This window comes from Cervus elaphus, chromosome 14 (assembly GCF_910594005.1).
Source record: "Cervus elaphus chromosome 14, mCerEla1.1, whole genome shotgun sequence".
In the NCBI taxonomy this organism is placed as follows: domain Eukaryota; kingdom Metazoa; phylum Chordata; class Mammalia; order Artiodactyla; family Cervidae; genus Cervus; species Cervus elaphus.
In genome coordinates this window covers 19,344,270-19,371,759 of record NC_057828.1, presented here as the reverse complement: position 1 = coordinate 19,371,759, position 27,490 = coordinate 19,344,270, and positions in this window count along the sequence as shown.

Below are 27,490 nucleotides of genomic sequence, written 5' to 3'. Positions count from 1 at the left end.
ACCAGTCTGTTGTTCCCTTTCCAGTTCTACCTGTTGCTTCCTGACCTGTTACAGAGTTCTCACGAAGCAGGTCAGGTGATCTGGTCTCTTGAAGAATTTTCTACAGTTTATTATGATCTACACAATCAGAGGCTTTGGCATAGTTGATAAAGCAGAAGTAGATGTTTTTCTGGAACTCTCACTTTTTCCATGATCTAATGGATGTTGGCAATTGGATCTCTGGTTCCTCTGTCTTTTCTAAATCCAGCCTAAATCTCTGGAAGTTCACAGTTCATGTACTGTTGAGACCTGGCTTGGAGAATTTTGAGCACTATTTGCTAGTGTGTGAGATGAGTGCAATTGTGCAGTAGTTTGAGCATTCCTTGGCATTGTTTTTCTTTGGGATTGGAATGAAAACTGACCTTTTCCAGGCCTGTGGCCACTGCTGAGTTTTCCAAATTTGCTGGCATATTGAGTGCAACACTTTCACAGCATCATCTTTTAGGATTTGAAATAGCTCAACTGGAATTGTATCACCTCCACTAGCTTTGTTCATAGTAATGGTTCCTTAGGCCCAGACATTCCAGGGTGTCTGGCTCTAGGTGAGTGATCACACCCTCATGAATATCTGGGTAATGAAGATATTTTTTATACAGTTCTTTTGTGTATTCTTGCCACCTCTTCTTAATATCTTCAGGCTTCTGTTAGATCTATACCATTTCTGTCCTTTATTGTGCCCATATTTGCATGAAATGTTCCCTTGCTATTTCTAATTTTCTTGAAGAGATAGCTAGTCTTTTTCATTTTATTGTTTTCCTCTATTTCTTTGCACTGATCACTGAGGAAGTCTTTCTTATCTCTCCTTGCTATTCTTTGGAACTCTGCATTCAAATGGGTATATCTTTCCTTTTCTCCTTTGCCTTTTGCTTCTCCTCTTTTCACAGCTATTTGTAAGACCTCCTCAGACAACCATTTTGCCTTTATGCATTTATTTTTCTTGGGAATGATCTTGATCACTGCCTCCTATACAGTGTCACAAACCTCTGTCCATAGTTTCTCAGGCACTCTGTCTATCAGATATAATCCCTTGAATCTATTTGTCACTTCCACTGTATACTCGTAAGTAATTTGATTTAGGTCATATCTGAACGGTCTAGTGTTTTCCCTTACATTCTTCAATTTAAGTCTAAATTGGCAATGAGTTCATGATCAGAGCCACAGTCAGCTCCCAGTCTTGCTTTCCTGACTGTATAGAGCATCCCCATCTTTGGCTGCAAAGAATTTATCAATCTGATTTCAGTATTGACCATCTGGTGATGTCCATGTATAGCATCTTCTCTTGTGTTGTTGGAAGATGGTGTTTGCTATGACCTGTGCATTCTCTTGGAAAAACTATTAGTCTTTGCCCTGCTTCATTCTGTACTCCAAGACCAAATTTGCCTGTTACTCTAGATATTTCTTGACTTCCTACTTTTGCATTCCAGTCCCCTGTGATGAAAAGGACGTCTTTTTTGGATGTTAGTTCTAGAAGGTCTTGTAGGTCTTCATAGAATTATTCAACTTCACCTGCTTTGGCATAAGTGGTTGAGGCATAGATTTGGATTATTCTGATATTGAATGATTTACCTTGGAAACGAACAGAGATCATTCTGTCATTTTTGAGATTGCATTCAAGTACTGCATTTCAGACTCTTTTGTTAACTATGATGGCTACTCCATTTCTTCTAAGGGATTCCTGCCCACAGTAGTAGACATAATGGTCATCTGAGTTAAATTCACCCATTCCAGTCCATTTTAGTTTGCTGATTCTTAGAATATTGACATTCACTCTTGCCATCTCCTGTTTGACCACTTCCAGTTTGCCTTGATTCATGGACCTAACATTCCAGGTTCTTATGCAATATTGCTCTTTACAGCATCAGGCCTTGTTTCTATCACCAGCCACATCCACAGCTGGGTATTGTTTTTGCTTTGGCTCCATCCCTTCATTCTTTCTGGAGTTATTTCTCCACTGATCTCCAGTAGCATATTGGGCACCTACCGACCTAGGGAGTTCCTCTTTCAGCATCCTATCATTTTTCCTTCTCATACTGTTCATGGGGTTCTCAAGGCAAGAACAGTGAAGTGGTTTGCCATTCCCTTCTCCAGTGGACCACATTCTGTCAGACCTCTCTACCATGACCCGACCATCTTGGGGGGCCCCACATGGCATGGATTAGTTTCACTGAGTTAGACAAGACTGTGGTCCTGTGATCAGATCGGCTACTTTTTTGTGATTATGGTTTTAGTGTGTCTGCCCTCTGATGCCCTCTCGCAACACTTACCATCTTACTTGGGTTTCTCTTACCTTGGACGTGGGGGAATCTCTTCACGACTGCTCCAACAAAGCGCAGGAAGTCAAGAAACACCTGGAGTACCAGGTAAATTTGGCCTTGGAGTACAGAATGAAGCAGGGCAAAGGCTCATAGAGTTTTGCCAAGAGAACGCACTGGTCATAGCAAACACCCTCTTCCAACAACACCAGAGAAGACTCTACACATGGACATCACCAGATGGTCACACTGAAATCAGATTGATTATATTCTTTGCAGCCAAAGATGGAGAAGCTCTATACAGTGAGCAAAAACAAGACCAGGAGCTGACTATGGCTCAGATCATGAACTCCATATTGCCAAATTCAGACTTAAACTGAAGAAAGTAGGGAAAACCACCAGACCATTCAGGTATGACCTAAATCAAATCCCTTATGACTATACAGTGGAAGTGAGAAATAGATTCAAGGGATTATATCTGATAGACAGAGTGCCTGATTAACTATGGATGGAGGTTGGTGACATTGTACAGGAGACAGGGATCAGGACCATCCCCATGGAAAATAAATGCAAAAAGGGAAAATGGTTCTCTGAGGAGGCCTTACAAATAGCTGTGAAAAGAAGAGAAGCGAAAAACAAAGGAGAAAAGGAAAGATATTCCAATTTGAATGCAGAGTTCCAAAGAATAGCCAGGAGAGATTAAAAAAAAAGCCTTCCTCAGTGATCAATGCAAAGAAATAGAGGAAAACAACAGAATGGGAAACACTAGAGATCTCTTCAAGAAAATTAGAGATATCAAGGGAACATTTCAGGCAAAGATGGGTTAGATAAAGGACAGAAATGGTATGGACCTAACAGAAGCAGAAGATATTAAGAAGAGGTGGCAAGAATACACAGAAGAACTGTACAAAAAAGATCTTCATGACCCAGATATTCATGAGGGTGTGATCACTCACCTAGAGCCAGACATCCTGGAATGTGAAGTCAAGTGGGCCTTAGAAAACATGACTATGAACAAAGCTAGTGGAGGTGATACAATTCCAGTTGAGCTATTTCAAATCCTGAAAGACGATGCTGTGAAAGTGTTGCACTCAATATGCCAGCACATTTGGAAAACTCAGCAGTGGCCACAGGACTGGAAAAAGTCCGTTTTCATTCCAAACCCTAAGAAAGGCAATCCCCCCAAATGCTCAAACTACTGCACAATTGCACTTATCTCACATGCTAGTAAAGTAATGCTCAAAATTCTCCAAGCCAGGCTTCAGCAATACATAAACCGAGAACTTCCAGATGTTCAAGCTGGTTTTAGAAAAGGCAGAGGAGCCAGAGATCAAATTGCCAACATCTGCTGGATCATCAAAAAAGCAAGAGAGTTCCAGAAAAATGTCTATTTCTGCTTTGTTGACTACACCAAAACCTGTGTGGATCACAATAAACTGTGGAAAATTCTGAAAGAAATGGGAATACCAGACCACCTGACCTGCCTCTTGAGAAACCTGTATGCAGGTCACGAAGCAACAGTTAGAACTGGACATGGAAAAACAGACTGGTTCCAAATAGGAAAAGGACTACGTCAAGGCTGTATATTGTCACCGTTTATTTAACTTATATGCAGAACACATCATGAGAAACTCTGGGCTGGAAGAAGCATAAGCTGGAATCAAGATTGCTGGGAGAAATATCAATAACCTCAGTTATGCAGATGACACCACCCTTATGGCAGAGAGTGAAGAGGAACTAAAAATCCTCTTGATGAAAGTGAAAGAGGATAGTGAAAAAGTTGGCTTAAAGCTTAACATTCAGAAAACTAAGATCATGGCATCTGGTCCCATCACCTCTTGGGAAATGATGGGGATACAGTGGAAACAGTATTATTTCTTTGGCTCCAAAATCACTGCGGATGGTAACTGCAGCCATGAAATTAAAAGACCCTTACTCCTTGGAAGGAAAGTTATGACCAACCTAGATAGCATATTAAAAAGCAGAGACATTGCTTTGCCAACAAAGGTCCACCTGGTTAAGGCTATGGTTTTTCCAGTGGTCATGTATGGATGTGAGAGTTGGACTGTGAGGAAAGCTGAGCACCGAAAAATTGATGTTTTTGAACTGTGCTGTTGGAGAAAACTCTTGAGAGTCCCTTGGACTGCAAGGAGATCCAACCAGTCCATCCTAAAGGAGATCAGTCCTGGATGTTCATTAGAAGGACTGATGCTGAAACTGAAACTCCAATACTTTGGCCACCTGATGCAAAGAGTTGACTCATTGGAAAAGACCCTGATGCTGGGAGGAATTGGGGGCAGGAGGAGAAGGGGATGACAGAGGATGAGATGGCTGGATGGCATCACCGACTCAATGGGCATGAGTTTGAGTAAACTCCGGGAGCTGGTGATGGGCAGCGAGGCCTGGCGTGCTGCGATTCATGGGGTCGCAAGGAGTCAGACACGATTGAGCGACTGAACTGAACTGAACTACAAAGCTATTTCCCCTCCTACCTTCTTCAAACTTCTTCAGTGTGTAAGAGCAAAATTATAATGATAAAAAATAAAACTAAAATTTTAAACTAAAGAAATGTGTTATTTGTTCTTTCTAGTAGAATACATATCTGACTCTAATAAATGTTATTGATTTCATTTCCTTATTACTGAAAGTTAATTAATTTATTTTATTAACTAATTAATCTCCATTTAATTTATATCCTTTTCTTATTGCATTGCTCAGGGTATCAGAAATGTGCTGGTACCTAATGACATGTGGTAATTATGTACACATAATTTTATATCCAAATATGTGTTTAATATTGCCAACAGCATTTTCCATATAGCAGATGGTATTCACAATATCTATTTTATCTTTTAATTATTTAGAATATTTTCTTACAGTTTTATTGTTGTGTAATTGTTAGAGAACACAGTATAAATTTAAGCTATATAGCCTAACAATCTAATTTACATACAACATGAAAGATTACCGTTAAGTTTAATGAATTTCCACCATCTCATACAGGTACAAGATCCGTGTGTTCAATTGTGATCTGGAGATACGTAAAATAATAAACTTTTATTGTTTCAAGTCACTAAGTGGTATCTTTCAGTAGTTTGCTATGGGTCAATAGAAAACTGATGCTTTGATAAATATGCTTAAAATTCCCAGTGTTCTTAGAAACCTCCCTCTAGTCACATCATACAGATATCATTCAGTGCTTTACATTGTGCTACACATGTGAACATTGTATCTGTTGTTATTGCTGTTGTTTCAGTTTTTAAACTTCATTGCCTTTTTTATCTAATTTTCTGTTTATTTGTTTTGGCCACCCCACATGGCATAGTGGATCTTAGTTCCCCAACCAGGGATTGAACCCATGCTCCTACCAGCAGAAACGTGGAATTGTAACTACTGGACAGCTAAGGAATATCCTAAACCTTCCTTAATTACCTTTACTACTTTCTCTTCATCCTAAGGGTTTACAAAATCTATATTTTCAGGCATAATGAATATTTGCAATTATTCTCTGGTATTTCTTTACAAATTATCATAATGTGATCAAAACCACGATCTGAGCTTTGTTAACTTTTGTTAAATTTTACTTTGTAATTCATGGTCACTTTTTCTGACTATTATATAATGTAGTGAAAATAATTATTATAATTATTCTTGTTGATTTCTGCTTCATCTGGTTTTTCAGATGGTTTTTCTTATTGCAATCACAATCACAAATTCTTTCTCAAAATGTACGAAGAGAAAAATTGATCCACAGACTCAGTTTGTGCCTTCGAGAAGGGCTGAAGGGCAGGTGTGTGGGAGGCAAGTGATATCATTGCCTCCCACAAGGCAAGGATAATTTTTTAAGAAGCATTATGCTTTCATTAGCATCTTCCCAGGTAGTTCAGTGGTAAAGAATTCTCCTGCCAACGCAGGAGATGCAGGAGACTTGGATTCAATCCCTGGGTCGGGAAGATCCCCTAGAGGAGGAATTAACAACCTAACTCCAGTATTTTTGCCTGGAAAATCCCATGGACAGAGGATTTTGGCAGGGTACAGTCCATGGGGCTCACAAAAGAGTCAGCCAGGATGTAACAACCAAGCATGCACACAGGCACCGTGCTTCCATTGCAGTCACTTTGTCCTCATGCTCTAAAACTCAATAGATTAGGATGCTCACTAGTTAACCATGAAGTTTCCATATCTTGTTCTGAAAATTTCTGTCTCACCTACAAGAACGAACCACTTTCAATTTTCCCACGAGTTTCCCAAAGTGTTCAAGAAGGAAGCCAACTGTCAATATTATTTCACTCTGGTTTTGTTGTTGTTTGGTCTCTATGTTATGTCCAACTCTTTTATGATCCCACGGACTGTAGCCTTCCAGGCTCCTCTGTCCATGGGATTTTCCAGGCAAGAATACTGGAGTAGGTTGCCACTTCCTGCTCCAGGGGATTTTCCTAAACAAGGGAACAAACCCAAGTTTCCTGAATTGGCAGGTGGATTCTTTATTGCTGAGACACCAGGGAAGCCCCCACCCTGATTTGGGGTATGGAAATTCACTATATTGCAATGAATTTTAAGCCAAACTAAATATCTTCTCTCTTTATAGAATAAATGCAAAGAAAGCAGAATAGTCATTCTAACAAAATTTCTACAAATGCTTTTTGCTTAACCATCCTTGTAATACTTTAAACAATTTTTTTTCTTGAGGAAAAACCAGATATTTTAATAAAGGTTTTGGGCAGAATGCTTCATGCATTTAAGATATATTTAAATTTTTATTTTTAAAGGTCATTGAAAAAATATTACCGCCATCATTATATAATTACAAAATAGAACATTTATTGGACGTTTTCAAGTACTATTAAAAAGGAAGATTGGAGTGAAGTTGTCTGGCATGGTCTGTTGTGGTGTCCTTAGTTTGATGGCCTTGGTTCACATGCTGTAGACTATGTAATTTAGTCTGACATTTGGCTTCTTAATGAAATAGATTCTGAAAACAGCCTCTCTGGCGTTCAGTCCATTATATACATTAACCCCCAGATAATAGGTGATTTTATCCTGAATTCTAGTCATCCACATTTGAGAGTTAATGAGAGGAAATGATGGTTTTCAAAAGATTGAGTTTTTTAAAAAGTTTAATAGTAACATGTTGAAAAAACACTTGCAATATATAATCTTTTTAATTTATGAGACTCATAACCATCTTCCTACTGAGTAAAATTTGTTCAGTGTGTTTTTTGGTCTAAATTTGTTTAGTTGTGAAACCCCTGATACTTTACTGTCTAATGTGGTAGCTGTTGACCACATGTGGCTGTTGAGCACTTGGAATGCTGCTAGTTTGGCTGAGGAAAGAATTTCTAGTTTCATTTAGTTCAATGTGAATTTATCAAATCACATTGCACAACAAAAGATTTAAACTAAAAAAATTAGTTTTAGTTTTTAAAGAATTTTTTTGTTCACTGATATATGCCAATTGCCTAAAAGAGTATCTGGAACATTGTAAACATTCACAAATAATTGTCTCATTTGTGAATGCAAGGTCATATTCCAATATATATTACCTTTTAGCATTCAACCTACTACAGGTGTGGACCAAGAGGCATTTACTGGTAAAAAATAAAAGCTGGTACTATGGGTAGTGATGCAGGTGAACTAAACACGTGACTAAAATTTGGAAGTTGCCCCCAATGGTGTTACATTTTGGCTAACATTAAATGAATCATTCATTTCCCTCCCTCCTCTTGGTGGATTATGAATAAGAGATGCCAAGTTAGGAACATAGAAGCTGAAATATGAAAGAAGAAATAAAATTTAAAAAAATATATATAGAGAAAATGAACAATGCAAAGAAATAGAGGAAAACAATAGAATGGTAAGACTAGAGATCTCTTCAAGAAAACTGGAGTTATCAAGGGAACATTTCATGCAAAGATGAGCACCATGAAGGGCAGAAATGGTAAGGATCTAACAGAAGCAGAAGTGATTAAGAAGAGGTGGCAAGAATACACTGAAGAACTATACCAAAAAGATGTTCAGTTCAGTTCAGTCACTCAGTTATGTCTGACTCTTTGTGACTTCATGGACTGCAGCACGCCAGGCTTCCTTGTCCATCACCAACTGGGAAGCCTGGCGTGCTGCAGTCCATGGGGTTGCAAACAGTCTCACATGACTGAGTGACCGAACTCAGATGTTAAACAAGATGTTAATGACCCAGATAATCATGATGGTATGGTCACTCACCTAGAGCCAGACATCCTGGAGTGTGAAGTTAAGTGGGCCTCAGGCAGCTTTATTAAGAACAAAACTAGTGGAGATGATAGGTTTCCAGCTGAGCTATTTCAAGTCCTAAGATGATGATGTTAAAGTGCTTCACTCAATATAGCGACAAATTTGGAAAACTCAGCAGTGGCCATAGGACTGGGAAAGGTCAGTTTGCATTCCAATCCCAAAGAATGGCCTTGACAAAGAATGCTTAAACTACCATTCTATTGCACTCATTTCACAGGATAGCAAGGTAAGGATCAAAATCCTTCAAGCTAGACTTCAGCAGTATAGGAGTTACTTCCTGGTGTACAAGCTGGGTCTAGAAAAGGCAAAGGAACCAGAGATCAAGTTGCCAGCATTTGTTGGATCATGGAGAAAGCAAGAGAGTTCTAGAAAAAGGATCCACTTCTGCATCATTGACTATGCTTAAGCCTATGACATTGTGGATCACAACAAATTGTGGAATTATTGAATTGCAGTTAATTTACTATGTTGTGTTAATTTCTGCTGTACAGTAAAGTGATTCACTTATATACATATTGACATTATTTTTTATATTCTTTTCATTATGGTTTATCCCAGAACATTGAATCCCTCTGCTACACACTAGAGGTTTTATCCCTCTGCTACACACTAGAGCTTGTTGTCCATCCATCCTATATGTAAGAGTCTATAATCTTTGAAAAAAAATCCCTGTGTCTGAATATGGCATATGGGGAATTCTGAATCTGCTGAAACCTGAAAGAGCAATGAAGAAACAGTAGAGTCATCCTGGGCCTAACCAGGCTTCAGGAGGTTTTTCTACAGAGTTCCCAGTAGTTAGTAGGCAAGAAGGCCTTCAGCTGCTAAGCCTATTAATTCTGCATTGATTATTAGGGATGAAGTGCCACCTGTTAGGGAGAAGGAAATGGCAACTAACTCCAGTATCCTTGACTAGAGAATCCCATGGACATGACTGAAGCAACTTAGCATGCATGCATGCATTGGAGAAGGAAATGGCAACCCATTCCAGTGTTCTTGCCTGGAAAATCTCAGGGACAGTAGAGCCTGGTGGGCTGCCATCTATGGGGTCTCACAGAGTCGGGCACGACTTAAGCGACTTAGCAGCAGCAGTAGACACCTATTAACTTATTTTTTTTATTTCATGTTACAAATTCTGAATTTTTATACTTTTGATTTTTCCACATTTATGTTTTTAATGACCTTGTAGTAATCTTTTAATTTGTGTATCATTCACAGCCGTTCACATCAAATATTCCATTTGTCACCTGGGTAGAATTGCATTGTATGGATACACCTCCATTTGTTTATCTGTGCAACTGCTGACAGACATATGCACTGTTTCTAGTTTTTGCTTTGTTGTAAATAAAGCTACAACTAGGAACAGAAGTTTAAATGTCTTTTTATGTTTTTGTTTCTCTAGGAGGTGAATGACCAGATCTTATGTCCTATATATATTGAAGGTTTTAAGAAACTGTCAGTTAAGCTCTTCCTTCACATTCTAAAAAAGTCACAGCACATATCATTGGGTATAACACTTAGCAGGAGTTTGATAAATAGAGATTCAAAGAAAGAAAGAATAAATGTGTGCATGTTGTTTTTGAAGGCAAGTTTAGATGGTTCTAACAGCAGCTCCTTAGCCTAGTCATCCTCCCCTAAACTTAATAGCTTTTTCTTCTTTTTTTTAAAATCTCACTATTAAAACTATTTTAAAACTATTGCATCTTCAAAGGTAACTGATTAAAGCAAATAAATACATAAGTAATTGAACTGATGATTTCCAAACAAGTTTTATAAACAAAGTAATGGACACAAAACTTGATAGCAATTGTCACTGGTGATAGAACAGGGAAGAGAAAGTTAAAGCAGTTAGAATTTGGCATTACAAAAAGTGCACTTATATATCTGTTGAGCGTAGTGCTACAACTCAAGTCCTGAATTTTCCTTTGGTTTAAAAGAAACTTTATAATAAAGGAGATACTCTGCTAGGTACCCTGAGGGGGGCATATATTTGTGATGTTTTCAGTTCAGCTCTGTTTCTCTTTAGGACTGAAATAGGAAGGAAAGGGGCAGGGCACAACCTTTAAAAGAATGACAATGCCTGAAGATATGACATAAACTGATTGGAACCAAAAAGGTCCAAGATGGTGGAAGATTCAGCTTCCAGTAGACACTGAGCTTCATTATATGCTCATTTTAATACATTACCACCTAAATGACTCACCAGCCAGTGTCCTGACAGTTGTGAGGTCAGCCATGAAAGGTCAAAAGTAGGTGGTGACCTAATTCTTAGAAATCCCTGTGCCTTCCCCAAAATAACAGGAATAATCCTCCCATGCTTATGAAATTACTCGGCCTATAAAAACTAACCACACCATATTTTGAAGTTTTGTTGCCTTCTGAGATGGGCCACACTCTCTGCCTGTAGAATGTGTTTCTCTGTAAAAGAATCCACTTCACAAAGATTGCTTTGTCTCTGAATTCTTTTGCAACAAAGCAAGAACCTAAAATTCACTGGGAACAGGAATCATGCTACTTGCAGTAAATACACATTCTACTTTGCTCTTTTGTGTGAGAAACTGGCTCCATTCTGTGAAGTAATTTGGTATTTTAGGACACTTTGACATTGAATATGCATTCTGAGGGTTTATCTACAGGAAAACTATTAGCTATGATTTCCAGTTCAGATTAAGCAATATTATAATTTGTATTTCTATTGTGCATATTAGTTCATTTCTTTGTTTTGTTTTACTTATAAGCGATTTGTGATTAAGGGACAAAACAAGAATATTTTATATTGCACCTCCTTCATATTCACTGGGCTTCTTTGATGCCTCAGCAGTAAAGAATCTGCCTGCCAATGCAGGAGAAACAGGTTCCATCCCTGGCCCAGGAAGATCCCCTGGAGAAGGAAATGGCCACCCACTTAACCATTCTTGCCTGAGAAATCCTATGAACAGAAGAGACTGTCAGGCTGCAGTTCATGGGGTTGCAAAGAGTCAGACACAAATGAGCACGCGTGCACCATATTCATTGGTTCCTTCAAATTTTACAATTAAACAGAGAAACTATTAAGAGAATAAGACAACCTCTTTAGTAGATAAGAATCAAGCATTCTCTAAGCTACCTATTTGGATAATAATAAAAGCTATGTGGAATAAATTAGATTCCTTTAATTAAAAACATTTACTGTAAAACTGTTGATAATCACCTATAAAAATCTTAGCCTTTTCATCAGATTTTGGTTTAACTTGTAAACTTCTTTAAATATCATTACATTTTTTTTAGGTTTTTGATAATTCAAATATATTGCCATTATTTTTCTAGATAAAGGTATTTCTGTTTTATACTTGTCCTTTCTTGAAATTACAAACCTGGTGGAGATTAAACAAAGAAAGACAAAAATGTGGCAGTGGTAAAAATGCAGGACAAATATTTTAGCATGTCAGTTTTACATCTGGCTGATATTATGATGACAAAAGATCTGTTAAGGCAAATGATTTCCTGACAAGCTATTTAATTAGAATTACAATCATCTTCCCAGAAATGATCCTTAAAATAAATCATCTACTGTAAATGGATGAAAATAAATAGTTTGTATCTCCCCAGAACTCCTGAAATGAAAGAGCCAAAGACAAAGAGTCTTATAAATACTGCAATTTTCAAAATGAAAATGTGGAGGGAGTAGTTAACATTAGATAACAGTAAGCCTTGCTGTGATTGGAAGTGCTGTGTGTCTGTGTTTTCTTTTACACTATTTTGTTTTTCAGTGATTGATGTGGCTGATAAAGTGATAGTTTGTCACAAACATTAAGCAGGTACTCTACATTCAAAGCCTCTACTTCAGTGAAAAATAAAGGTGACCAGAATTATTTTTAAATCAATGGCTCAGATTGTAAAGACTTCTCCTGCAATGCAGGAGATGTGGGTTTGTTCCTTGGGTTGGGAAGATCCCCTAGAGAAGGGAATGGCAACCCACTCCATGGACAGAGGAGTCTGGAGGGCTACAGTGCATATGGTCACAAAGAGTCAGACACAACTGAGCAACTAAAACATACTTGAGTGAAAAATAAAGGGGGCTAGAATTATTTTTAAATCAAGTGTAATGTAGCACAATGTAAGGCCCTGTCACTCAGTCAGTTCAGCCACTCAGTCGTGTCCAACTCTTTGCAACCCCATGAATCGCAGCACGCCAGGTCACCCTGTCCATCACCAACTCCTGGAGTTTACTCAAACTCATGCTCATCGAGTCGGTGATACCATCCAGCCATCTCATCTTCTATTGTCCCCTTCTCCTCCTGCCCCCAATCCCTCCCAGCATCAGGGTCTTTTCCAATGAGTCAACTCTTCGCATCAGGTGGCCAAAGTATCGGAGTTTCAGCTTCAGCCCCAGTCCTTCCAATGAATATTCAGGACTGATCTCCTTGCAGTCCAAAGGACTCTCAAGAGTCTTCTCCAACACCATAGTTCAAAGCATCAGTTTTTCGGTGCTCAGCTTTCCTCACAGTCCAACTCTCACATCCATACATGACCACTGGAAAAACCATAGCCTTGACCAGATGGACCTTTGTTGGCTAAGTAATGTCTCTGCTTTTTAATATGCTATCTAGGTTGGTCATAACTTTCCTTCCAAGGAGTAAGTGTCTTTTAATTTCATGGCTACAAGCACCATCTGCAGTGATTTTTGAGCCCCCCAAAATAAAGTCTGACCCTGTAAAGAACCCTAACTGGTTTTAAATCCGGATACCTATGTTTGCCATAAAGGTCACCTTGGAAAACTCTTTAATCTTGTTGCTGAACACCTGACTTCAGTTCACCAGTGCCAAATAGAAACCTGGAGACGGAGCTTTGGAGGAGTTGACAAGAGAAGTTTTATCACTTTGCCTGTCCAAGGGGGCCATAGCAGGCTAATGCCCTCAAGACTATGCCCTACTTCCTGGGAAATAGGAAGGGGTCTTATAGTTTCAGGGTGGAGAATAGGGCTGTAAATAAGGATTGGAGCTGATGTAGTGGTGCATTCTTCTCTCCTCCTGGGGACACTGAGATCATTAGAGCCGCTGTCAGGTGGTTCTGGAAAGGGTTCTGGCTTTCTTTGAGGTTATTGTTCAGTGAACTCCTTTCTGGAATGCAGAATGCCCTCAAAGGAAAGGAGTGATAGGCAGTGTTGTCTTGGAGACATAGTATAGCTTTAACTAGCAGTTAAGCAAGAATGAGAAGGGGGAAAACATCTATAGGAAACCAGTTGAATGGGCAGAAAGAATGACTGAATAAGTGCTAATCTAATGGGGTGCCTCATCTAGTTTCTGCTGCAGAAGTCTCTTTCAAGGCTATTTTCAGGTCTCTAAATTATAGACAAGATTGTTTTTCTGAGATATTTGTGAGAATCATAAAATGTAACCCTATTTAAAATAACATCTATAGAAGTATGGGGCTTCCCTCATAGCTCTGTTGGTAAAGAATCTGCCTGCAGTGCAGGGGACCGGGGCTCGATCCCTGGGTTAGGAAGGTCCCCTGGAGAAAGAAATGGCAACCCACTCCAGTGTTCTTGCCTGGAGAATCCCATTGACAGAAGAGCCTGGCAGGCTACAGTCCATGGGATCACAAGAGTTGGACATGACTTAGCGACTAAACCACTACCAGAGAAGTACGGAATATAAATAAAGAAAATGTGTATTTAAACACAATGTAGAGCCCTGGATTTTGTTTTCATGAAAAAACAAAATTAATGTGGTTTGTCAATGGCCATAAAGTTTTCAGGTTAAAAGAGATTCAATGATACTCACTAAATAAGAATATCTATGGTGTAAAGTATCATGGAATCACAGAGTTCCAAAGGACAATATGTGCCATCTTTGCCCAAATGCTGATATGATTATAACCTTCTTTTAATAACACAACTGCTAAGAGAAAACTAACTTTTATGGCTCAAGGTTTTATATATCATATCCAATATATTTTTGAGAATCATAGCATTTTAGACAGAAAGGAAATCTTAATTACAAATCATTTGTATATTTCTCTATTTTAAAATAATACTTAAGTACGTGTAGGCCATAAAATAATTAAAACACAAAAATTATTAGTGAAAAAATAAAACATACCATAATATTTCATTTCCACATGTCAATGAATCAGTTTGTCATGCAAATTGACTGCTAGGTGGTCTGGATATTTTCAGTGTATTTCTTTGGCGTAATGACAGAGAGTTAAATAGGGTGTATAACTTAGCTCAGATTATACATGACAATGTTTGAAGATTAATTTTAAGCTTTGCTTTTCTTTTTATATATAATATTTAAAATGTTGTGATATGTTAAATATGGATAGGTAGCTGATTGACAATTTTTGTTATTTGAACATTTGAAAAATATAGTTTATATTTTTAAGAAATTAAGATGAGGAGGTAAGAATACACAAAAGAACTATACAAAAAAGGTCTTACTGACCTGGATAACCATGATGGTGTGGTCAGTCACCCAGAGTCAGATATTCTGAGTGTGAAGTCAAGTGGGCCTTAGGAAGCATTACTACAAACAAAGCTGGTGGAGGTGATGGAATCCCAGCTGAGCTATTTCAAAACCTAAAAGATGATGCTACTAAAATGCTGCACTCAATATGTGAGCAAATTTGGAAAACTCAGCAGTGGCCACAGGACTGGAAAATGTCAGTTTTCATTACAATCTCTAAGAAGTTCAATGTTAAAGAATTATATAGTGTTTAAACACCATATAAATTAATAGTTTTCGATTTTGAGTTATTTGGCAGAGTTTTAAATGTTACATTTATCAGACAGAAATTCTTCACCATTCTCTCTGATAATGTTGTAAATAAGCAAATGGTATAAAATAATGAATGGCAAAAATACTATTTAAGTTTTCATATTCATATATTGGATTTATGGGTAAAATTCCATGTGAAAAAAATGTTATTTTTACTCAGAAAAAATCTTGAAAATATATTTATTTATACCATGCATAATGATGAACTTGAAAAAATAAAAAAAATTCTACACATAGTCACAGAACTAAAGTAACAAGATTATGTAACTCTCCTTTGATATACATAATCTGAGAATTCTTAAAGAGACATTTTTAGAAGAAATAGGCTAAGGAAATAATATCGACAAAACTTAAAAGCAGTTCCAAATTATCTTTCTTTTTATTACATTGATTAAGTTAATGTAAATGTTGTTGTTGTTGTTCAGTCTCCCCGTTGTGCCCAACTCTTTGCAACCCCATGAGCAGCAGCACACCAGGCCTTCCTATCCATCACCATCTCCCGGGGTTTGCCGAAGTTCATCTTATCGGTGATGCCATCCAGCCATCATCCTCTAATGCTCTCTTCTCCTTCTGCTTTCAATCTTGCCCAGCATCAGGGACTTTTCCAATGAGTCATCTGTTTGCATCAGATGAATGTGAATGTAAATATATGATGGTGTAATTTCTAAGAATTTCTTATAGGTATTTTGTTCTATTTTTCTTGCTTTGGTTTAGAAACATAACTTAACAAATCTTTTCCTTTTTTAATGTACTTAATTTTGTCTCATCTTTAGTTTAAAAAAGAAGTTAGACTTTCCAGTAGTTTTTCCTCTGTAAATGATGCAGCCTGAAACAAGCAAAGGTGTTCACCTAGTGTACAGACTAACTCACCAGAGGACTTCCATCAGGTCCAGGGAAGCATTCTTCTTTGCATAAAAAATATAAATAGAGGTTTCCTTGTGTCATGTATATTCTCAGATTTGAAATGCTGTGGCTATCATAGAACATATTTAATAATTTAGATTCATAAAAAAAGTAGATTCATATTTTAAATGGGATTTGTTCATTCTTAACCAACTTTTATCTAATATACTTACAGCAAAGTCTGAATTTTTGCCAAGGATATTTGAATATAATAACAGAGGAGAAAACACAGCTTGTTCATTTAGAGAAGCATGTTTTCTAAACTTAAAATTGTAGATAAGCTAGCCAAACTTTATTTAGAGTAAAGCATGTGATAAAAGAAAATACTTCATTTCAGTCAGTAGGAAAATCTGTGCAACAATTTAATCACAAGTTTCAACGTTTCTTATTTTTAAATGTATGGGACTTTGTATGTATTTATGTATTATCTACAATGAACATGAGGGGTGTCACAGGCAGTTTATTACCATTTTCATCCCTATTCCAATTGGAAAAGGAAACGACAACCCATTCCGGTATTCTTGCCTGGGAAATCCCAGGGACAGAGGAGCCTGGCAGCTACAGTCTGTGAGGTCACAAAGTGTAGGACACGACTGAGTGACTAACACACACATGCCCTCATACACACAGACACATCCACCATTCCATACATTAGAGCTATGTGCATGAGTACTCACTCAGTCATGTCCCACTCCGTGAGACCCAACGGACTGTAACCGGCTGGATTCCTCTGTCCATAGAATTTTCTAGGCGAGAATACTGGAGTGGGCTGCCATTTTCTGTTCCAGAACCTTAGAGCTGAGGGACTGTCATTTTATGCTTGAAAAAGTCCAATTCTGCTGTAGGGTTTTTTTGTTTTTTTTAAAGTACCATGGGTATGTGGGAACTGTGAGCCACCTTTGATATAATGAAAGGTTAATATAACCAGAGAAACTCAAAAGCTGAGGATGCAGAATATTAATACAGGGACAGAAAGCTTAAGACACATTTCTTTGCTGTGGGAAACTGAAGGCACAGAGTTGAGAAGCAGCACAATGGCAAGAAAATCTGTTGAATGATTCTGAATTTGAGAATTAAGGAGAGAAAAGCAGGAGATGCAAACTTTGCAAAATGTAGAACAGTATCAATTGCAAAATTTGACCAATTTTCACCCTGGTAACTGTTGTGGAAATCTTACTGCAAGGGAGTTTCTTTCCACATCAATAGTAAAACTGTCTCTATAATGAGCAAGGGAGGTACAATTTTAAATATATGCAACAGTAGATTTCACTGTGCATTGTCTAAATCAGATGAAATATGTAGACACAGAACATGCTGTACAAGATGGTACAGCATATCTGACCTACATACAGACATTTATGCCTTAAGAGTTACAATATGCTTTGAAGAAATCACTGGAAATTTTATGTACATGAGCTTCTTGGTGGTAGACTTCTGTTACAGTAAAAAAGATCTTCTTCCTTCTTTCTGGCTCTTGACTCCAAAAGTATTTGTAGTAAGCCTATGCATTTAAAGGAAATACAGTAACTCCTTATTGTTTTAGGGGAACAAGCACTGCATTTTCAGAAATGTTGAATATTTTACTCACAAAAGACAGGAGAGATTTTGGACCAAGTGAAAAATCATGTTCCATTTATCACTGAGATGTCAGAATTAAGGGCCATTTGGGAAAATAAAAATAAGAAACTGTAAATATACTGAGTACATTGTAGATATAGGTACTAAATAAATAACCCAAACTTTATCCATGAAAAATGAATGAAGTGCTTATGTATAAAATTTTAGCAATAGAAAGAGGAGAGTTATTGTGTAACTTTTGAAATTTTAAGTTACCTAAAAGACACAGAAGGAGTTATTTTTTAAAAGGAATTATCTGTGACTTCAGGGGACTCATTTTAAGTAGGAGATGGTATATTTGAAATATTAATTGATATAAAGGGTGGCAACAGGTTAAAAATTTCTATTTTATAGTTCTTATTACAGTTGGCTATCCATATTCATGGGTTCTACATCTGCTAATTCAACCAATGGATGATTGGAAATATTTTTTTAAATATATATTTATTTTAATTGGAGGCTAATTACGTTACAATATTTAGTGGTTTTGCCATATATTGACATGAATCTGACATGGGTGTACATGTGTTCCCCATCCTGAACTCCCCTCCCAACTCCCTCCCCATCCCATCCTCTTGGGTCATCCCAGTGCACCAGCCCTGAGAACCCTGTCTCATGCATCACACCTGGACTGGCGATTCGTTTCACATATGATAATATGCATGTTTCAATGCCATTCTCCCAAAGCATCCCACCCTTGCCCTCTCCCACAGAGTCCAAAAGACTGTTCTATACATCTGTGTCTCTTTTGCTGTCTCACATACAGGGTTATCGTTACCATCTTTCTAAATTCCATATATATGCGTTAGTACACTGTATTGGTGTTTTACTTTCTGGCTTACTTCACTCTGTATAATAGGCTTCAGTTTCATCCACCTCATTAGAACTGATTCAGATATATTCTTTTTAATAGCTGAGTAATATTCCATTGTGTTTATGTACCACAGCTTTCTTATCCATTCATCTGCTGATGGACATCTAGGTTGCTTCCATGTCCTGGCTATTATAAACAGTGCTGCGATGCACATGGGGGTACACGTGTCTCTTTCAGATCTGGTTTCCTCGGTGTATATTCCCAGTAGTGGGATTCCTGGGTCATATGGCAGTTCTATTTCCAGTTTTTTAAGGAATCTCCACACTGTTCTCCATAGTGACTGTACTAGTTTTCCTTCCCACCAACAGTTTAAGAGGGTTCCCTTTTCTCCACACCTTCTCCATCATTTATTGTTTGTAGACTTTTGGATAGCAGCCATTCTGACTGGCCTGATATGGTACCTCATTGTGGTTTTGATTTGCATTTCTCTGATAATGAGTGATGTTGAGCATCTTTTCATGTGCTTGTTAGCCATCTGTATGTCTTCTTTGGAGAGAAGTCTGTTTAGTTCTTTGGCACATTTTTTTGACCGGGTCATTTATTTTTCTGGAATTGAGCTGCAGGAGTTGCTTGTATATTTTTGAAATTAATCCTTTGTCAGTTGCTTTGTTTGCTATTATTTTCTCCCATTCTCAAGGCTGTCTTTTCACCTTGTTTATAGTTTCCTTTGTTGCACAAAAGCTTTTAAGTTTAATTAGGTCCCATTTGCTTATTTTTGCTTTTATTTCCAATATTCTGAGTGGTGGGTCATAGAGGATCTTGCTGTGATTTATGTTGGAGAGTGTTTTGCCTATATTTTCCTCTAGGAGTTTTATAGTTTCTGGTGTTATGTTCAGATCTTTAATCCATTTTGAGTTTATTTTTGTGTATGGTGTTAGAAAGTGTTCTAGTTTCATTCTTTTACAAGTGGTTGACCAGTTTTCCCAGCACCACTTGTTAAAGAGATTGTCTTTTCTCCATTGTAAATTCTTGCCTCCTTTGTCAAAGATAAGGTGTCCATATTTGCATGGATTTATCTCTGAGCTTTCTATTGTGTTCCATTGATCTATATTTCTGTCTTTGTACCAGTACCATACTGTCTTGATGACTGTGGCTTTGTAGTAGAGCCTGAAGTCAGGCAGGTTGATTCTTCCAGTTCCATTCTTCTTTCTCAAGTTTGCTTTGGCTAATTTGATATTTTTTTTGTATTTCCATACAAATTGTGAGATTATTTGTTCTAGTTCTGTGAAAAATACCGTTGGTAGCTTGATAGGGAGTGCCTTGAATCTATAGATTGCTTTGGGTAGTATACTCATTTTCACCGTATTGATTCTTCCAATCCACGAACATGATATATTTCTCCATCTATTTGTGTCCTCTTTGACTTCTTTCACCAGTGTTTTATAGTTTTATATATATAGGTCTTTTGTTTCTTTAGGTAGATATATTCCTAAGTATTTTATTCTTTTTGTTGTAATGGTGAATGGAATTGTTTCCTTAATTTCTATTTCTTTTTTCTCATTGTTAATGTGTAGGCATGCAAGGGATTTCTGTGTGTTAATTTTATATCCTGCAACTTTACTACATTCCTTGATTAGCTCTAATAATTTTCTGGTGGAGTCTTTAGGGTTTTCTATGAAGAGGATCATGTCATCTGCAAACAGTGAGAGTTTTACTTCTTCTTTTCCAATCTGGATTCCTTTTATTTCTTTTTCTGCTCTGATTGTTGTGGCCAAAACTTCCAAAACTATGTTGAATAGTAGTGGTGAGAGTGGGCACCCTTGTATTGTTCCTGACTTCAGGGGAAATGCTTTCAGTTTTTCACCATTGAGGATAATGTTTGCTGTAGGTTTGTCATATATAGCTTTTATTATGTTGAGGTATGTTCCTTCTATGCCTGCTTTCTGGAGGGTTTTTATCATAAATGGATGTTGAATTTTGTGGAAATATTTTTTAAAAATTCCAGAGAGTTCCAAAAAGTAAAATTTAAATTTGCTGTGAGCAGGCAACTATTTACATATATTTGCAATTGTGTTTACAACTATTTACATAGTATTTACATTATTTGCATTATATTAGGAATTATCAGTATTCTAGAGATTATTTAAAGTTAAGAATATAGGACATTGTGTGTAGATTGTATGTGTATACTACACTACTTTATATAATATTTTGGTATCTGGGGAGGTGAAGTTGGGGCACTTGGAACCAAAACTCCTGGGGATATTATAGGACTACTATATTCCACTTCTGTTAGCTTCTGGTTCAGATTTTATAATCCTTTCTGTTGCTAATTGAGTAACAGTACAGCTTAATTTATTGCAGAAGCCTCTTTGACTATAAGAGTATTTCTAATAATAAAAAAAAGGAATGCTATCTCATACCTTAAGGCCTCGAGTGAAGTTTCCATCTCACCGAGATGACAGGAGTGTTTATGGCCACAGGTCTTGATTCAAATACTGCAAGACAAAGGGAACCATTAAGAGATAATGAGAATAATACTGGATTGTGATGAATTATTTATTTACAATGGATATATTTTATGTTATATCAATTAAATATCAATAATGTTAAAAAGTCAATTTTGCAATATTTCAGTTCTCTATAGATCTAGATTTTATGAAGCAAACAATCCAAATTAGGAAAATAACCACTGGCAATCTTCTAAGTAGTTTTTAGGAAAGGAGTTTGGCATTGTGCTCTTTTTCATGTCCTCAAAAGAGTCTTTACAGACTTAACACAAAAAAGCTTGAATCCCCCAAAGAAAATGTTAACATTACAGATATAATCCACTCCATGGTCTCTCTTACTATTCTTTCATTCCCATGTATCAGATTTAATAAACTAAAATTTTTAAAGAAAATAGGAAACTTGAAATTCCATTCCTTAAAAGTTTACTTTCCCTTAACTTCATTCACTATTTTCAAAATTCCCCAAATGGCTTTCAACTATCATAAAAGTAAATGTATCTGTCAGCAAAAGAATAAAGACATGTTGCAGTATAGCTTGAAATTTAATAGACATTTTTCATAAATTGGATTCATACATGTATAATAAAATCTACTACATGATATTTATCTCATCTTTTTGCATGTGTGAGACTTTGTATTAATTTTATTAGAATAGAAAAAGTATATATATATATATATATTCTTATTAAATTAGAAAGAGTCACTTATATAGGAAATTCTGTTTATGCTCATTTCTGAGTCAACTTGGTGCCAATAGGTAGCATACACTTCTGGTTTCTCCATCCTTATGTATAACATTGTTCCTGTTGTTTCTTGCTGAGTCATGTCTGACTCTTTTGCCAACTCATGGACTGTAGCCTGCTGGGCTCCTTCTATCCATGGAATTCTTCAGGCAAGAATACTGGAGTGGGTTGCTGTTTCCTTCTCCAGAGGGTCTTTCTGACCCAGGGTTTGAATCTACACCTATCTCCTGCATTGGTAGGAGGGTTCTTTATCACTGAGCCACCAGGGAAATCTGTGTATAACATTACTAACCTGAATATTTTGTTTTCTAAAATAAACATAGTTCAGCTGGTGTACTTACTTTCTCAGAATTAACTAAACTTAAAAAAAATAATAATAAGTGTGATTTTTAGAAATGTAAGATTGAACTATATATATCCTATCTCTTAACTTTACTTTCATATCTTTAAGATGGATATCAATTCCTGTTGTGATGACTAAATAAGATATTAATATATCTAGCTGAATACCTGGAAAATGGTAATTATTCAATAAATACTTAGCTTTCCTTGGTTTGCTGTTTTGTCTGAAGGTTCTAGCTGTATCTAAAAAATAACCCTTTCTTATAGAATATGCTCTTTTAATAGTAGGTCTGAGGTTGAGTATTTTAAAGTAGGTGCACTTTGAGATTGAGTTGAATTATCAAAAGTATTCCTATGCCCTTATTATTAAAAGTTTAACCAAGGGCAATGTGGATCAGTCTACAGTATAGAGAATGGACCACTTGAAAGAAATCTATGCCTGGATCTAAGAAGAGAGCACTTCCTTTCACCACTCGTATAGGTGCCAGAAATAAATGAACTGATAACGAAATTGTATCAAAATCAACAAGTAATATGGACCAAATATTTCAGGACCATTACCATACTGTGAGAAAATAAAGTGATACACTTTGATAAAAATATTTTTGTGGTGTGTGTTATGTTATAAGCAAGTGACACCACAGAGTTTCATGGGCTAGACTCATTTTCCAGATTCATGCTGAGTTCAATAATTTTCCAAATTGCCTTTGCTGATTAATTTGCTTTGTTTTCTATTTCTAGTCACCCGGTTCCACAAAGCAGGATCCTCTGAGATGAAGACTGCCCTCACCAGGTAAGTCTTCACCTACAAGTGAGTTCTATACCTGTACTTTGCCCAACACTCCCAAATTTGGAGCTCTTACTATCTCTAACCTAAATAATTATAATATTCTCCTTCTTATTCTAGTTCTAGTTTCTTCTTTATCTATCTTTTTCCACATGAAGCTATGTTACAATGTCTGGAAATGATGTTAAAATACCCCAATACTTACAATGATAGGTGTACAAATTTTTGTGCAGCAAATTAACTACAAACTATCAAAACATATTCAGAAGCCCTTGTCCTGGAGTTTGATAAGGCAATATTCTTATCTAAATCTTGACTAGAGGGACTTTTACTTATCATAAATCACATTAAAAATGATTTGTCATTGGATTGAATAGTGCCATACATATTTTGCTATTGATTAAAGATAATTGTCATCCTGTGCACTTGGGAGAGTGGAGGGTATAATCTTCAGACTGTCCATTAGATTTGATCTTCCTTGAAGACTCTGAAGGATTTGTTACCTTTCTGACTAGAAGGTGGTTAATTCTGCAGTCAGAATATGTTGCATTTGTCTCACAATAAAGCCTTCAAGTAAAATTTGGGAAAAAAGAGAAAAGAGACACAAAAATCTTTACAGGAGATAAGAAATAGCATCTATGACTTTTTGTGGCAGAATCGGATACCTAACACTTTTACTATAATGTCACTGCTGCTGTTGCTGCTAAGTCTCTTCAGTCATGTCCGACTCTGTGTGACTCCATAAACTGAGGCCCACCAGGCTCCCCCATCCCTGGGATTCTCCAGGCAAGAACACTCCAGTGAGTTGCCATTTCCTTCTCTAATGCATGAAAGTGAAAAGTGAAAGTGAAGTCGCTCAGTCATGTCCAACTCTTAGCGACCCCATGGACTGCAGCCTACCAGGCTCCTCTGTCCATGGGAGTTTCCAGGCAAGAGTACTAGAGTGGGTTGCCATTTCTTTCTCCGTAATATGTCACTAAGAAAGTCTAAAAGGTCACTTACCTATTATTACCTGAGATATCAAAAGAAAGCTGACAACTGTTGAAGTCCCATAGTGGCTTAAGTTGATGCAAGCTTTGTAAATGACAGTTTATGTCTGTGATCATTGATCAAGAATATAAATGATATTTCTTACATGAATTCCTTTTTTCTCATCATAATATTCAAAGTTCTCTACATCTTTAATTGTTAAAAGTTTTCACTTCTTACCTCTTTGTTCATTCGTAGGAGAACCCTTGGATAAATTTATTAATTATGTTTATCACAATTTAATTTAGAGTAAAAGCTTAATGTCTTGAAAGCATTTGACTTCATCCACAAAACTTGATATTTAAAGGATGACACCTCTAAAGAAATTTCAAACCTAATTACAGCAAAATTCAGCTGGACACTTGAACTGTGTGCATTCTCCTCAAACATATATGTGTCTCTTCATTCCTAATAAATAGATTTTTAAAAAAACTAATATATTAATGAGGCTCAAGTAATTTAGTATCAACTTTATCATTTCTACTAAAAATTATTTTAATACACTGTATCCTACTGTTTGTTTAATCTTCTGCATCTCTTTCTAAACACAACTTGTTTTTTAAACAAATAAAACCTCTTGTCTCTAGGAGTCTTACTTTACTGTTTTGTTTAATAAAATGATGGTGATAAAATTGGTGATATGATGATATTCATAATTACTAATACTTAGGTAGTATTTAATTTTTATGAATATGGTAACTAATTTGATTAATCAATACTCTATTTTGTAGATAATAAAACAGAGTGGTATCAAATTACTTGGTAAAGATCACACAGGAGAGAGGATTTAGAATCACCTCCTCTGGCTTCACAGACAATAATATAACCCAAATAAAACCACAGAATCAACTTCATAGAGTTTTATATGACCTGGTTATAAAATTTCTAGCTCAGAACTTTTGTCATCCTACCTTCCCTTAATTAGACATAACTTCTTCTACCTTTGAATGCCCATAAAAATTTTTATCTCTCTTGTAATACTTGATATATTACTTTAAACATTTTGTTCATCATTCACATTCTTGGCACCATCATAGTATTTTCACCTCTTTAACATATGTACTTGAAACATAATTAGCTCCCTTGGGTCAGTAACTCTAAGAAGTGCCCTTGGGAGTTTGGCCATAATTACAAATCAGAACAAGAAAGGAGCAGACATGGGAAATAGAAAATTGAAGCAGGCACGGATATCCTCTTGCCTCCTCTTGCCTAAGAGTAAATCGTGCTTTCAAGGCTGTGTGATGAGAGATTTTTACTCTAGATAGATAGTATTAGGAAGGTTCTGGAAGAGAACCATGGGTGTCATGCAGACATGTAGGGTGTTATTTGATAAAACACAATAGACAGTGCTAAGGCATCCAGACAGATAGATTCAGACTTAACAGCATAGACATTTGTCTACTAGATGGGAGGACTTAAGTCACGTGCCATTAGTTCTGAATTCAGCGTTTTCTAAGAGATAGTCAGGAACACAGTTAAGGTTAGAAAGTGTTTCTGGGCAAATTTTAAGAGTAAGAATTTAAATGAGGTTTCTCTCACATGATTAAATGACTAATAACAAAACAAAGCCCAAGACCAAATACCAAAATCAGGATACAGAGACATGAGACATCTTGAACATATGCAAGGATGACTTAGTATTTCACCTGGGGTAGGAACCTAGGTCTTCTTCATTCCTTCTGACTTAAGTCAGCCTTGAGTCAAGATAGCCTTCTGGTATCTAGGGGATGGAATGACCCAGGGGTAGCTAATAAAGCCTCAACTGGTAACACGGCAGAGAACTTTCAGAGACAGAGTCTGTAAGATGCCTTGATTTTTTTTTCTTTCTTTTTTTTTTTAATCTCTGTAATGCTTTAAAATGGCACCTGGGATACCCACAAAGATTCTTTTTCAGGTTGAATTGCATTAACCTGAACCTTAAAAAAGTAGATATTATTGAGGATAAGCTTGCAAGAATATCTTCCCTTTTATTACAGTTCCTTTCTACTGCATTTTTCTTTCACATTTTATTAAATATGAGCCTCCAGTAAAATACTTTTTGATCTTCACTTTCTATGCTTTTGAACACCTCAATGTTACTTCTTCTTCCCCCTAAGGTTCCAGCCTCAATTTTTCTCACATATTAAGCTAAGCGAAATTGACATTAAAGCCAGGGAAACACATCCTGCTTCTTTCATACTTAGTATTTCTGTGCTTAAAGTCAGAAAAAAAGTAATGTACATGAACAAGAGCATCTTCTTTTACTCTTTATAATGCACTCACTGAAGTTATTGCTATATCCTTTTTTTTTTTTTTTCCCAAAACCTATTGAGCAAGCCTACAGGAAGTTTTAATTTAAAACTCTCTCTCTCTCTCTCTCTCTTTTTTTTTTTTTTAAATCCACTGTTGATTGAATCTGCAAATGTGGAGCACAGTGATGTGGAAGGGCTACTGCACATAATTCTCCAGCTTTATATATTTTCTCCATATTTAAGTTTCCAATCTACTCATCTACTTACAAAGATTATATTTCTTTTGATTTTTCTCCTAAAAGAAGAAAAATAAGCCAAATAAGCTAAATACATCTTGAGGTTTATCTTAAAGAAAAACCACATCCTGGCACATTGCTTAGAATTACTAGTCCAAAATGAAGATCAGTAGAAATTGAATTTAAACTCTTATCTGAAACAAAGTTGAATCTTATATTTAAAGATTGTCTAAAAGCAAAAAAAAAAAAAAAGATGAAAATCTTGCTTCAGAATTCAGAATTTTGTTAAGGTCTTTTTTGTTTTTGACTACAAGAGATGCTGGGCTGGATGAATCACAAGCTGGAATGAAGATTGCTGGGAGAAATATCAACAACCTAAGATACGCCAAATATACCACTCCAATGGCAGGAAGTGAAGAGGAACTAAAGAGTCTCTTGATAAGGGTAAAAGAGGAGAGTGAAAAAGCTGGCTTAAAATTCAACATATGAAAAACTAAGATCAGTCCCATCACTTCATAGCAAATAAAAGGGAAAAAGTGGAAGCAGTGACAGATTTTATTTTCTTGGGCTCCAAAATCACTGCAGATGGTGACTGCAGCCATGAAATTGAAAGACACTTGCTCCTTGAAAGGAAAGCTATGGAAACCTAGATAGTGTATTAAAGTGCAGAGACATCACTTTGCCAACAAAGGTACATACAGTCAAAGCTATGGTTTTTCCAGTAGTCATATGAAGGTGTGAGAGTTGGACCATAACAAAGGCTGAGTACCAAAGAAGTGATGTTTTTGAACTGTGGTACTGGAGAAGACTCTTGAGAGTCCCTTGGACTTCAAGGAGACCAAACCAGTCCATCCGAAAGGAAATCAACCTTGAATATTCATTGGAAGAACTAATGCTGAAGCTGAAACTCCAATACTTGGGCACCCAATGCAAAGAGGTGACTCACTGGAAAAGACCCTGAT